The sequence below is a fragment of the Hypomesus nipponensis genome, chromosome 11, assembly GCF_054491055.1.
Source record: "Hypomesus nipponensis isolate SF chromosome 11, ASM5449105v1, whole genome shotgun sequence".
Lineage (NCBI taxonomy): Eukaryota > Metazoa > Chordata > Actinopteri > Osmeriformes > Osmeridae > Hypomesus > Hypomesus nipponensis.
Genome location: NC_140371.1, coordinates 21,725,757 through 21,738,474, shown reverse-complemented (window position 1 = coordinate 21,738,474; position 12,718 = coordinate 21,725,757). Strand labels below are relative to the sequence as shown.

Genomic DNA, 12,718 nt, shown 5'->3' with positions numbered 1-12,718 from the left:
TTCAGAGAGAGGACATTGTTTCGCTCCACCCTACTGTTTTACCAATTCAACCGCCAGGATTTCCACCACCCATCAAGGGTTAGTTTCTGGATGTGATGCTGGCAGACACTATTGTGGTGTCTGTGGTATTTTTTCTCCACTAAAAGTAAATCTGCCTGTGAGAGTAACTAACCGGAGACAGACAGGGGGTATCGTAGATGCACATTTACTAATTTACTAATTCAGAAACAGGCCTGAAGCTTGTTTATGTAATATATTCAATGGAGACATGAGGGTGTAAGTCATGCAGGTGGTTTACTGCAGAAGGGATGACTGTGACACACACACAGTACTGCGTGTGAAATGAAAGTATCATAAATAAAATCATAGCATGTGGAAGGTGGAGCTCAACACCGTTCAACATTTTGAAGGTACAAGTTTTCATTGCTATGTGTAGGAGGATATACAAGTCAAGCTGATTACTCTCTCCTTTCCTCTCCCTCTCTCTTCCTCTTCCTTTCTCTCTCTTTATTTGATTTGTTAATCACTTTGCTACATCAATCCCGACACAGCATTATAACATGCTGGTTGGCAATGCAACATTGCTGCCTTTCCGATCCCTTTCATCTCAGGGAAATCAAGGAAGCAGCTCTGATCTCCAGACAACATATAACTCGACGTCGTCATGCTAGACGGATCCAAACAGGAAGACATTCCAGACGGCTCAACAGACCAGATCGTTCACTTCTGGTCAGCAGATCAAGTTCATGGATTAATGAAGGAGATTGCAAGAAATACACAAAAAACGGAACCACAAAACAAAACACATTCTCATGGATTGGTTTGTACATAGTAAACTAAGAAATAATGACAGTAGAACTGAGGTATTTTAAACCATTGCCAGGCTGTATTTTCTTCTGTGTTTACATTGATGAAAGGGTTCAGGAACTGGGATCATCGCAAGCTGTCGCTTATCAAGGGCATGTTACAGTAATCCACTGCTTTATTTGTCATTGCTGTGGTTGAAGCAAGGCTCATTTCACCTCCACCACCATGTGATGTGCGATGGAAAACACTGTAAATCTGCTACATTTAATACAACATGCTCTTAAGTCCAAGAGATGGATGAAGTGTCTCTCTCTCTCTCTCTTTCGCTCTTTCTTTATGCCTCTCTCCCATCTCTCTCCCTCTCTCTCTGATCTCTCTCTCCCTCTATTTCTACTCCCTCTCTGAACTCTCTCTCTTTATCTCTCTGTCTCTTTCTGACCTCTCTCTATCTCTCTCTATCTCTCTCTCCCTCTCTCTGACCTCTCTCTCATGTGCGTGTGTTCGTGTGTCTGTGTGTTTGAAATACAACCTCTATTATTTGCCCCAGTTTGTCAAGTTCTTTCTCTTTACTGATTTTAGGAAGCAATTAATTTCTTGAGAAATAAATGAGCCTCTTATGCCAAAAATACTGAACTAGGACTCAGAAGATGACACGAGATGTACAGAGATAATATTACAAGCAGTTACACTGTGGCTGACAGCTTGCAGTCATTAATTAAAACAAACCCTCTAACAGCCTCTGAATGGATGAATATCTTCACACTTTAACTTTATCCTCACGTTCCCGTAGAGCACTATGCTGCTCACAAAGATACTCTTATCACAGGTTGAAATGGAATGAGGTCACCTTTCGTATGAAGGACAGCACTGTGGTGGTGGACGGGATCTAGAAGGGGCGTCTTGTTGCTTAGCTACCTGTGTGGGTAGTTTGGTAGTGTGTCAGAGCGTCGCTGTGTTGTTGACTCATCTCAGTCAGAGAGGAGAGGATGTTACCCTGGCAGCTCTGGGTCGGATCTGTTGCACTAGACCTGACTGAGTCAGTGAGTGAGTCTGATCTGCTGAACTAGACCTGACTGAGTCAGTGAGTGAGTCTGATCTGCTGAACTAGACCTGACTGAGTCAGTGAGTGAGTCTGATCTGCTGAACTAGACCTGACTGAGTCAGTGAGTGAGTCTGATCTGCTGAACTAGACCTGACTGAGTCAGTGAGTGAGTCTGATCTGCTGAACTAGACCTGACTGAGTCAGTGAGTGAGTCTGATCTGCTGAACTAGACCTGACTGAGTCAGTGAGTGAATTGTCATGTTTACAGCTGAGTTGTCTTGGATGAGAAACATGGAGGACTGTTAGTGTCACAGGTGCCGAGGTTTATCTGTTCCCTGTTAGATGTCGAGGATCTTGAAAACCGAAATGTCTATTGGCCTGTAGCATGAGCTTGAGAAAGCATTGTATGTGGTGATGTGTGTGTTGTTTACATGAGGCTGCTGTTTGAGGCTGGGGCAGGGACTGAGGCTGGGACTGGTGTTGAGGCTGGGGTAGAGGCTGGGGCTGAGGCTGCTCTCTGAGGCCAGGGTAGAGGCCGGTGTTGTGAGGCAGATGGGTGGGGATGTGTGTGAGGCTGGTGCGTGCGGGCTGACAGATGCTGCTCTTTAAAGGAGACTTCTGACATGAGCAGTTATCAGGCTCCTGAGAGCCCTCCCTTTACAGCTGCTCTGGGCCTGCTTCTTCCTTTAATTGGGATGGGAGAGATCATAGATTACATTAGCGCGGACTAAGACACTGCGGGCCAATAGGCTCCCATGGACCCACCCCCTCCACCCACCCACCCCCTCCACTCCCCCTACCCCCTCCTGGTGTTCTCTGGGCTGCTAGCGTCGTAGCGTGATAGCCTCCCGCGTAATCAGCCTCTCACACTGAGCACGGCCCTTAAGGAGCTCAGCTAATTATGAGTTTGTGAGAGACAACTGTAAGATAGAGGCTGGAAATGCAGTTTGCGTGTATCTGTGGTGTGTTTGTGATTGTGTGTGGTGTCTGGTGTGTGCGGTGTATGTGTGTGTTTATGCGGTGTGTGTGTGTGGTGTGCATGTATGTGCATGTGGTTCGTGTGTGTTTGCTCAGGTCTGTTTGAATTCACGTGTCAAGCATACTTCAGACACTTGTTTGAATTTTTTTCCGTGTACACAGTTCATCCTTTCAATAGAAATGACACTCAACACTTACTGTCGTGTGGAAAAGAACAAGGAAAGCATGAACACAAAAAGAAAGAAAGTACTCAGATTTCTCAAATGCTGTCTAGACAGTGAGGCTGTAACCCACCCTGAAGTCTGGGCAGTGGTGACATATCATATATTTTCAGGAGACAATCCCTTTATTTATATGTGAGTTAAATATGCCCAGGAGACTTGATGGGAGATTACATATCTGCAACTTGAGTGCTCACCAAGATTGACACAGGTCTTTTACTCGATTCAAACTTGATTAGGTCAAATTGAGGAATGAATGTGCTCCCTTACTGGCTTAGACGTGGGGGAGGGGCGGGGCGGGGGGAGGGTGCAGACAGGGTGGTTATTGACAGCGATACAGCTCTCGCTGAACAGGCCAGCGGCCGGGCAGGAAAATATTTTTATCCCAAAACGGCTTCAAGGGAAGGGGGTCGTATTTTCTTAGTGGACAGAACAGCAGTCAGAGTAAGAGACTAAAGTCAAAGTAATAGAGTAAGCCCTTTTACTCCCTATTATTGAACAAGTGAAGGGACATTTGATCGTGTCAGTCAAGCCCTGGCCTAACCCAGACCTCTCCTCTGGACTCACTGACACTGAGCACAGCACAGCACAGCCCAGCTGACTGACAGACAACCACAATCAGGAATGCTGACCAGAGGGCTGGTGAATTCGGCCTGATCCATTTCATTTAAGCAGGGGGGGGGGGGGGGGGGGGGGGGGGCTCAGAGGGGTTAATCCTGGACCACTTGGTTTGTTCTTGAGTTTCCCCCTCCTGTCTGTGGTCTGGTTCTACTTGACTTCACTCTCTCGCCTGTTTTTTTTTTTCCTTCTCTTTTTTCCTTCTCCTTCCTTCTCTAAAGCTCTTTACCCCAAATCCCAAACATGAGAGAACATCAGTCTTTTTGTTTGAGAAAACGGTGATACAAACCGCAGATATAATCTAGTGTAGTCCTAATGGGTTGTGTGTTTCGCTACATCACCCTGCGTCTGTGCTGGTTGGTGAGCTTCTGCATTAGCAACGACCACATGATCCTGTCTGATCTCCTTAAAGAAAGAATTGAACAATAAACCACATCCTCTTCTCCTGCCTCTCTCTGCAAGGACCAGGTAATGTTTGCAGTGGCAAAACCAGAGATGGGAAGTAACAAAGTACAAATACTTAGCTGCAGTACTTATGTAGATTATTTTGGTATCAGTACTTTAATTCACTATACGTTTTTCAGACAACTTTTTACTTTCACTCTCTTGACGGCGGCATGATCAATATTATTTTCATGATCCATATTATTTTCATGATCCATATTAATTTCATGATCAAAATTATTATTATTATTTTTTTAAGTAAAGGAATATATATAGCCATTATTGGTGAGGACAAAGGTTGGAAAAATATATATTTTTAATCCTTGGTACAAAGTTGCCCCCCCAAAAACATTCTAAAGGCTGAAAACAAAATTCATAACAAAAGTTTACTTTTGCCATCTCTGGGCAAATATAATGCTGCTTTCACCACTCCATGGTGAGTGTGTGTGTGTGTGTGTGTGTGTGTGTGTGCCAGTGTGCCAGCTACTGTAGACAGAGGCCAGGGCAGATCAGGAGACCTGAGTTTGAACTCTTTACAGTTTACCTAACGAAAGATATCATTTACCTGAAGAAAATTATTGCATATTAAACTGCCGTCTTTTAGAATATTTATGTTTAGACTTGTGATCAAAGCCATGTGGGTGCTAATCAAAAGATAATTCTGCTTAATGTACTTTAAAAACAATATTTTATGAGAGCAAGATGAATGCTATTGGTGACTTTGAATATGTTTAACCATGTATGTGTGGTAATAATTATGGCTTTTGTGTGTGTGTGTGTGTGTGTGTGTGTGTGTGTGCGTGTGCGTATTTTTCTGTATGTGTGTCTCAGTTGCTCTGTGGGGGTCAGGCACCATATTTCCCATGTGAATTAGGGTTGCAGGATGTGAGATAAGCCAATTAAACGCTTTTGGGAAGTCTAACTGTAGTCCAACTTCATAAATGATGAAGTGGTCAGAGTGCTGGTGGCTCCTTCAGGTCCGCTGTAATTAGAACTTCCATTAACAATCACAAAAAGCCTCCGCTTTGAAGCGCCTATCCTAATCCAGCCTCTGTCACATTCTCTTAGTGTGCTCAGGCAGAGACTGGAGGGCTCATCTGAGTCCAGCAGTGTGATGGGTGTTATACTTATGACAAGATCCCCTCCTCTTGGCGTTGAGAATATTGAAGGGTCGTGTTACTGCAGAAGCAGCCGTTGGGATCTTTTTCGTGGCATCAGTTGGATCAACAAAAGTGAAATACATTTACTACTCTGTTGTTTTCTTACCTTTAATATCTTATATGGATAAACTAAATAGCATGTTATTGCCAAAAAAAACATGTAATTACCAGTGTTCTTTGATGAACTGTTGAACAGATGGTGACTTTCCCTGACTTTAATAGCCACAACTAAACCAGTGCAGTTTAAAGTTTACCAGTTTATTGTAGGAGCTGGCTCATTTTAACTTGTCCATCCATCTCCACTTTCCTAATTGAGTTGCAGTTTAATCACATGTGGATTCGGCCATCTGTTGCCTCTCTGTGTTGCTGCTCTCCTTGTCTTGATATACATGCTCTCACCTTTGCTTTCGAGCCAGATATATTCACAAACCACTCTGCCTATGACCAAATCCAAACAAGAGGTCGCCTTTAAGAAGAGGGTGGGGCTTGTCTGAAGATATAAATGATTGGTGCATATCCCTCCCTCCTTCATCCATCCAATCAGATTAAAGAAATCCATCCATCCAATTATTATTATTTTTTTTTACACATCACCCAATAATCTTTCATCTCACATGACCATAAACACACGGTGTTTGAAGAGAGGAGTAGAGCTGTGTTACCTCCGAGAGGCGAGGGCGAGTCTGTGTTTTGGATTCCTGGGCCCCAACCTCACTCGTACGTCCTGATTGGTCGGATGAAAGCCAAACAGAGTTGAGGTTAACTCTAGGAGAAGGATACATCAGACCTGTGGCACTCAATGCATTTCAAATGCTGTGTCCTTGGGATGCAAGGTTACTGCAGAGCGCCAGGCAGCCCGCTGGAAACAGGTGTTAGGATGAGAGGCTGTTAGAGAGGCCGGGGGAGGAGAGGTTCTGGAGGCTGAAGGAAAGGCTGTGGGCGTGAGTCCGGCTGAGCAACCCAGGCTCTCCAGGAACCCCCTGCTAGTTGTCGGTTCACCTTGAAAACAACGTTTCTATCAGGAGATAATCCTGCACAAAAGCAGTCTCTTGTGCAAGTCCAGTGCACAATATGTTTTGGGATCAAGGATGTTTTCATGGAACTCATCACGAAAGTTTAAGTGCTCCTTGATTTTTTGTTGATGAATTCCGGTTAAAGAAATTAAATTCTAAACATTTGGAGAATGTGTTTGTAAGTTTTGAGCAAATTCTTTTAGCAGCAGTCTCTGTGTGTTGTTCTTTTCAGTGCCTCTCTGGCTACATAGCTTTTGAAGGCTGACCTTGAGGGATTTGAGACTTGCCTGTGAAAAGTCACAATTGGGTTGTGTGTTGGGTGGTGAGGTGAGAGGAGGGGTGGAGAGGAGGGGTGGAGAGGAGGAGGGGAGGGTGGAGGGGTGGAGAGGAGAGGAGGAGGGGAGGGTGGAGGGGAGGAGGGGAAGGCATTGCGGATGTGATCGGGAAGGAATGACTATGTCTCGTGTTATGTTCTCCTGCCTTCCTGCCCTTCATAACAAACTCTTTTCTCTCCCTCCTTTCCCTCCCTCCTCTTCTACCTCGCCCTGCCTCACTCCACCCCCCTTCTCCACCTCCCTACAGACCTTACTTATTTATTTCTGTCCCTCCCTTTTCTCTCTGACTGTCTCTTAACCACCCGGTGAGAAATCCCTCACATTTATGTCTGCTTTTGTTTTGCCACCTCTCCTGCATCAGCCTCATCCCCAACCTTGTCCACAGCTTATGTTTCATGTCTGGGACTTTCTCTGGGTAGAATTCTAATGAAGCTCCCTCCTTCCTACCTGCTCTCTCTCTCTCTCTCTCTCTCTCTCTCTCTCTCTCTCTCTCTCTCTCTCTCTCTCGTCCTTCCCCTCTCTCTCTCTCTCTCTCTCTCTCTCTCTCTCTCTCTCTCTGTCTCTCTCTCCTCTTCCCCCCTCTCTCTTCCTGTCTGTCTCCCCCCTCTATTCAGTCTCCCCTCCCCCCTTCTCTCTCTCTCTGTCTCTCTCTCTCTCTCTCTCTATCTCTCTCTGTCTTTCCCCCTCTCTCTGTCTCCCCCCTCTCTCTGTCTCTCTCTGTCTTTCCCCCCTCTCTCTGTCTCCCCCCTCTCTCTCCCTCTCTCTCTCTATGTCTCTCTCCCCCTCCCTCTCTCTCTGTTTCTGGGCTTTGTCCTGTGCCAGATGTCTCCATTAGCGTAATGTGAGGGGGAGACAGAGGTTTATTTACTGAAACTCCACACCCTGCTGCCCTGGGAACGCTTAACTTGGCGTCTCCAGGAAATCTCCAATCAGGGGGTTTGGACTCGGGTGTTAATGTTTGGTTGTTCACGCTGATTCCAGAGCTAGAATTCTACTGTATATATGAACCAGGACCTGTCTCTGTCTAATCAAGGTGTTGGAGAACATTAGAAGGCCTTGAAGAACAAGCTGGGAACATACAGAACCTGAAGCAGAGAAGCAGTTCTCTCACATCACCACAAACCAGTTTCTGAAAAAAGAACGTGTTAGTTCCTTTCAAAGAAAGCTCTTTGAAAAGTGTCAGGACAATTGCACCGTCTGTCACTGTTGCATTGGCATAGGATTACAGTGGGGTTACACAGTGAATGTGTGATGCAGTGTTTGATTGGTGTTTTGGTAGCTGGCTTTCTGAATGAGCTGTTTGTTGGCTGTCACGCCTCCCTTTGTGCAGATCTTAGCACATGAACTCTTAACGTGGATCTGTCCTCCAACCCTCCCTCCAGGCTCCCCAGTCAGGTCAGGTCTGAATGCAGGTGCTTTAGTGGGGGTGTGAGGGCTTCAGAAGCACCCTCCCTTGTTAGTGGGAGTGATTTTGGGTTGTAGTTGTGAAAAGGACGGAGTCCTGGGGAACACGTACCTGTCAAACTGTCACAGCATGTCACCTCCTCCACACACACACACACACGCCCACACACACCTTCCTTTTGGCTGGTGGTTTAACACACACACGCACTTACACACATCCACACACACACGTATGTTCACACGCACTCACAGACACATACAGACACTCACACACACACACACACACACACACACACAAAGCCCAACACTAACCCCATGTACTGTTTTTCCTTCGCTGCTATTTGTTTTTCTTGAAGCTGAGCCTTGGCATCTCCTCGTCATGCATAGCTGTGGGAAAGAAAATAGGTGTTCCTGGCTAAATGAGTTTCTCCTCCTGACAATAAGCAGCAGCGCATAATGGTGTGTGTGTGGATCCTCACATGCAGCCAATTATCCTGCACAATTAAACTGCCTGGCAGAGCTCAGGAAGAGATGGGTAAAATCATTTACGCAAACATCAGTTGTCAAACACTCTCTCTCTCTCTCTCTCTCTCTCTCTCTCTCTCTCTCTCTCTCTCTCTCTCTCTCGATAACAAAGAGAATGTGTTCATGTGTGTACACCTGCCAATGTTTTTGTAAAGTGCCTGCGTCAATGCAGATTTTCAGAACCTGGATTGATAATCGTCAATTCCACCCCTATGTTCTGGTGTAAAAACACGGATGTTTTTCCCCTGGATGAAGCGTGCTAGGTCAGAGGGTTAGTGCAGTATCATCCAGTGCTCTGACAGGCTGATGGAGGACCAGCGATAGACTTGTTTCACTGTCGCGCCCACCATGACGAGAGCTGTGACAGGACACTCAATTGACATAAACAAATGACTCACAGCAAAACAATGCCAGGCTTCACAGCACAAGACCAGGCAAGTCCACAAAAAATGATAGGATAATCTTTTTTGTCCTCTCTCTTTCTTTGACATCCATGTTTTATTCAGAGTCTGTCTGACTCCTCTGTGAAGATGAAAACAATCTGAATGTGTGATTGTGTAATTCTGACTGTTATCGCTCCGTTCTGCTGCGCATATCGAATGTGGCTGGAATAAGTAACTGAAACACAGGAACTTTCATTGGATTGTAACAACGTGGCTCTGCCTTGCCCGAGAAAAAATACAACATCTTCAATCCAAACTCATTGATTGTTATATTGAAATAAAGGCCTTAGGCGTGCAAAGTATTAAACAAACACGTTGGAGAGAACTGCCGATACTGGCTGCTCGTGATGAATCTGCTGACAGCATTATAACGATATGTCCCCATAGCTGGAAAAGAAACCACATTTCCGAGGACCTTTACTCTATCAGATTTTTCTATATCAGTGTGTTATATTTGTATCAATGCTATTTTTCTGATTTAGAGGGGAAATAAAGACATGGTATATCATTATGAAGGTACCATGGGGTAATGCAGCTATCATAGCCACACATCCCAACCTGCAGAGACTCATTCCGGGAAGTGCCCCCCCCCCCCCCGCTCTCCCTCCTCCCCCTCCCCCTCCCCCCTCCCCCCCCCCCCCCCCTTATGTAAGGCCTTCGACTCTGGTGGTAGTAGCATGGCGACGGTCGGCAATCACCGTGACAACCTGGCCTACATTGTACGCAGTTAGCAGTGCTACTGTGTCGCACTTGCACGTGTTGTTGTGGCATATGATGAGAGACGCCTCCGCCAGCAAGCCGAAGCACAATCGGAAACGCTGTCTTTGAGGTGCAAAACCAGTTTATTTCCATCCCCCTCAGTGCAGAAGAAGAAATAAATAACACATGTTTCACAGTGAACACCCTTAAATTATGATCAAAACGATTATAACTGTGGGTTGTTAATGGTAATGCCGGACGGATTATTTATGAGAGTGCCTCTCATCCACGAGGATTAGCCTCCTTTTTGTGCGGGCTTTCATCCTGTACCTGGGAGACTGGACGACACTGACACTCCTCCTGTCTCCACCCGTCTCCTCCACCCGTCTCCTCCACCCGTCTCCTCCACCCATCTCCTCCACCCGTCTCCTCCACCCGTCTCCTCCACCCGTCTCCTCCACCCGTCTCCTCCACCCGTCTCCTCCACCCGTCTCCTCCACCTCAGTCCGCGGCAGCAGTTCTGCACGTGTCAGGTGTTAGAGCGCAATGTTTGGTGAAGCGAGGCATCGTCTGCTTTGTGAGGGAAGTGTCTTGCTGTGCAGCAGAACAGATCCTGGGTCTGCACCTGCAGAGATCTGCACCCTGGGTACGTATCAAAGGATCTCATGTTGAGGACATCATGTATAATGATGACTTCACACGGCAGAGGAGAGATTAAACGTTCAGTTCCGTATGAACATGCGTGCACCTGAACCATGTTATTGCGGAAAGCCGAATACTTGCAATATCTGTTACTTCTGTACTTCTAAACTAGATAGTTGAGGCTCTATTCACAGACCGCATTTTATCTAACTACAGACATGAGTCTGGTCAGAGGCAATGTCCTCCAGGAGTTTTCTACAAAATCAATGAAATTAAAACTAAAGGGTGCTCCATAGAATGATAAATTCAATATCCAGCATTTAGACAAGTGAAAAGCACAATGAAATAGTGTTCACAAGAGAGAGAGGGAGAGAGAGAAAGTAGACCTATGCATTTGTTCTTAAATGCGATGCTCTTCACTAATATCATCCAAACCCTCCTGCCATCCCAGTCCTCATCATCCCATGCTCTCCTCCCTCCTGACCTGTCAGTACTCAGACAGTCAGAAAGCAGCGGCACGTAAAAGAAAGTCGATGCCTGGATCCCACTTCACCGGCTGTGGGCCTCCAATTTCATGCTGTTCCGGGTCGTCCGTCTGCAGATATCTCAGCCATGTTATTTAGGCTATAGTAAGGGCCCTGGCTGGCAGCCTGGCTGGGCCTGCCCACGCTGTCTGCCTAGCAGGTAACTAGCCGGGAGCGCTGGGCTGTGAAGACCTCCAGGAACCATGTGGTCTTTACCATATGAACAGGCCTGATCACCAGCGGGGAAAAGGCTGAATTAACGTGGAGCAAGATACATCCAGGAATATGACTGGATAAATCCATAATGCAGTGTGCAGCTGCTGGCCCAAATCCCACCGTCGCCCCGGAGAGAGAACCGGGTCCTGTGAAGTCAGATAACCCATTTCATCTGAACCAGGAATGATTCCGCCTGTGGAAGGGTTAGGCTCCCTCCCGGTCCTGGGTCCACTCAATTAGAATGTCACCCAGTGGCCACCATCTGTTTGATTTCACATTATTGCCCGTCTTGCCACCGAGGTAATGGCAGCTTCCTGATACTGTTTCAGAAGCTGCTCGCAGAAGCTCAGTGCTTTGCTTTAGTCAGTCAGAAGGGGAAAGCTAACTCACAGGCTTTGGAGTTCAATGCTGTGTGGGGAAACTTCAAGTTCACCATCAAATCCTTTTGAGTCGAACTTGGTTGTGCTGAGAACAGAACGTGGCAGAAATATTGCAGGAAACATGAATAATGCAGTGTAGCACATGTGTGTTTGTGTAGTGTGTGTGGGTGTGTGTAGTGTTTGTGTGTGTGTGTGTGTGTGTGGGTGGTGTGTGTGTAGCCCCTCCCTGCCTTTCTTGTGTTTCCAAGTTTCCAAGCAAAGCACAGCTATTTTGAGAGCTTTTTTAAACACCTGGAACAAGCTATTAACATTGTAATTCAAATGGACATACGGAACCAGAATCATTAAGGGATGTTTTTCTGTATTTATTGCCTCAGCCCTCTCAAAGGTTACCCCGTTATGCTTACAGACTAACCCTCTCAGGTATACCTCTATCAATCATCGAGCACAAACAAACACAGTTAAGCAAGCTTGTGTCAACAAGGGTTTGTTACATTTCACTTGTGTCACCTTTCCCTCTAATTAGGTTTCTTCAGTCGGAACTCAGAGTCACAGTCAAAACCTTTGTTTTCCTGTTTGGTCTGTAGTAGCGATCCAACAGCATAGCTGGAAACAGATGCAGACAGATGTATATTCATGAGGAGGATGTGTCTTTCAGGGGAAGGAGCCTAGCCAAAGGTGACCTTGTTAGATAAAAGACTTGGAAACCAGATGATGAAAGAGATGAGGATCATCCTGCGCTCATTAAGGTAGATGTGAAGGTCAGGTGATTATAGCAGGAGGAGAGACAGCTAGCTTTGCATCTGTTATTGTTTCTTTGTTATGAGGGCGACAGGGAGAGAAGGGTGTATTACTGAGGGACCTGGATGCTGACACTGTCACTCAGGCATCAGACATCGCCATCTCTCTCAGACTTGAGGAGTCATTTAGGGAACCATGAAATAACCTCCATAAAATTCTTAACTTATTTTCCTTCTCTCTCTCAAATGAATGCCTGTGTATGATCTTTAACCTTACATGATTTACTGTTCAAAGGGGGCTGTACGTTGCCTGACTGGCTATCAGAGCTCTCTCCGGAAGTATGGAAGCTCTCCTGGCTGTAAAGAACAACAGAGCTGACTAGAATGATCAAGCCAAGCTGCACGTTGAGAATGCCATGCATTTTTAATGGACCACAAATAAGAAATAGCACCGCAGCTCGTATCCCCAGTCTGCACTCCCCCTGTGTTGGTTGACTCATAATATATAATCTGGATTTCCATCTGTG

General features: G+C 46.0%; 1 protein-coding gene across 4 annotated transcripts in view; it reads left to right on the top strand.

Moving 5' to 3' along the window:
• The window catches only part of macrod2 (mono-ADP ribosylhydrolase 2), a 357,904-nt gene that overhangs the window by 83,812 nt on the left and 261,374 nt on the right, over positions 1-12,718 (top strand). The window lies entirely within an intron of this gene.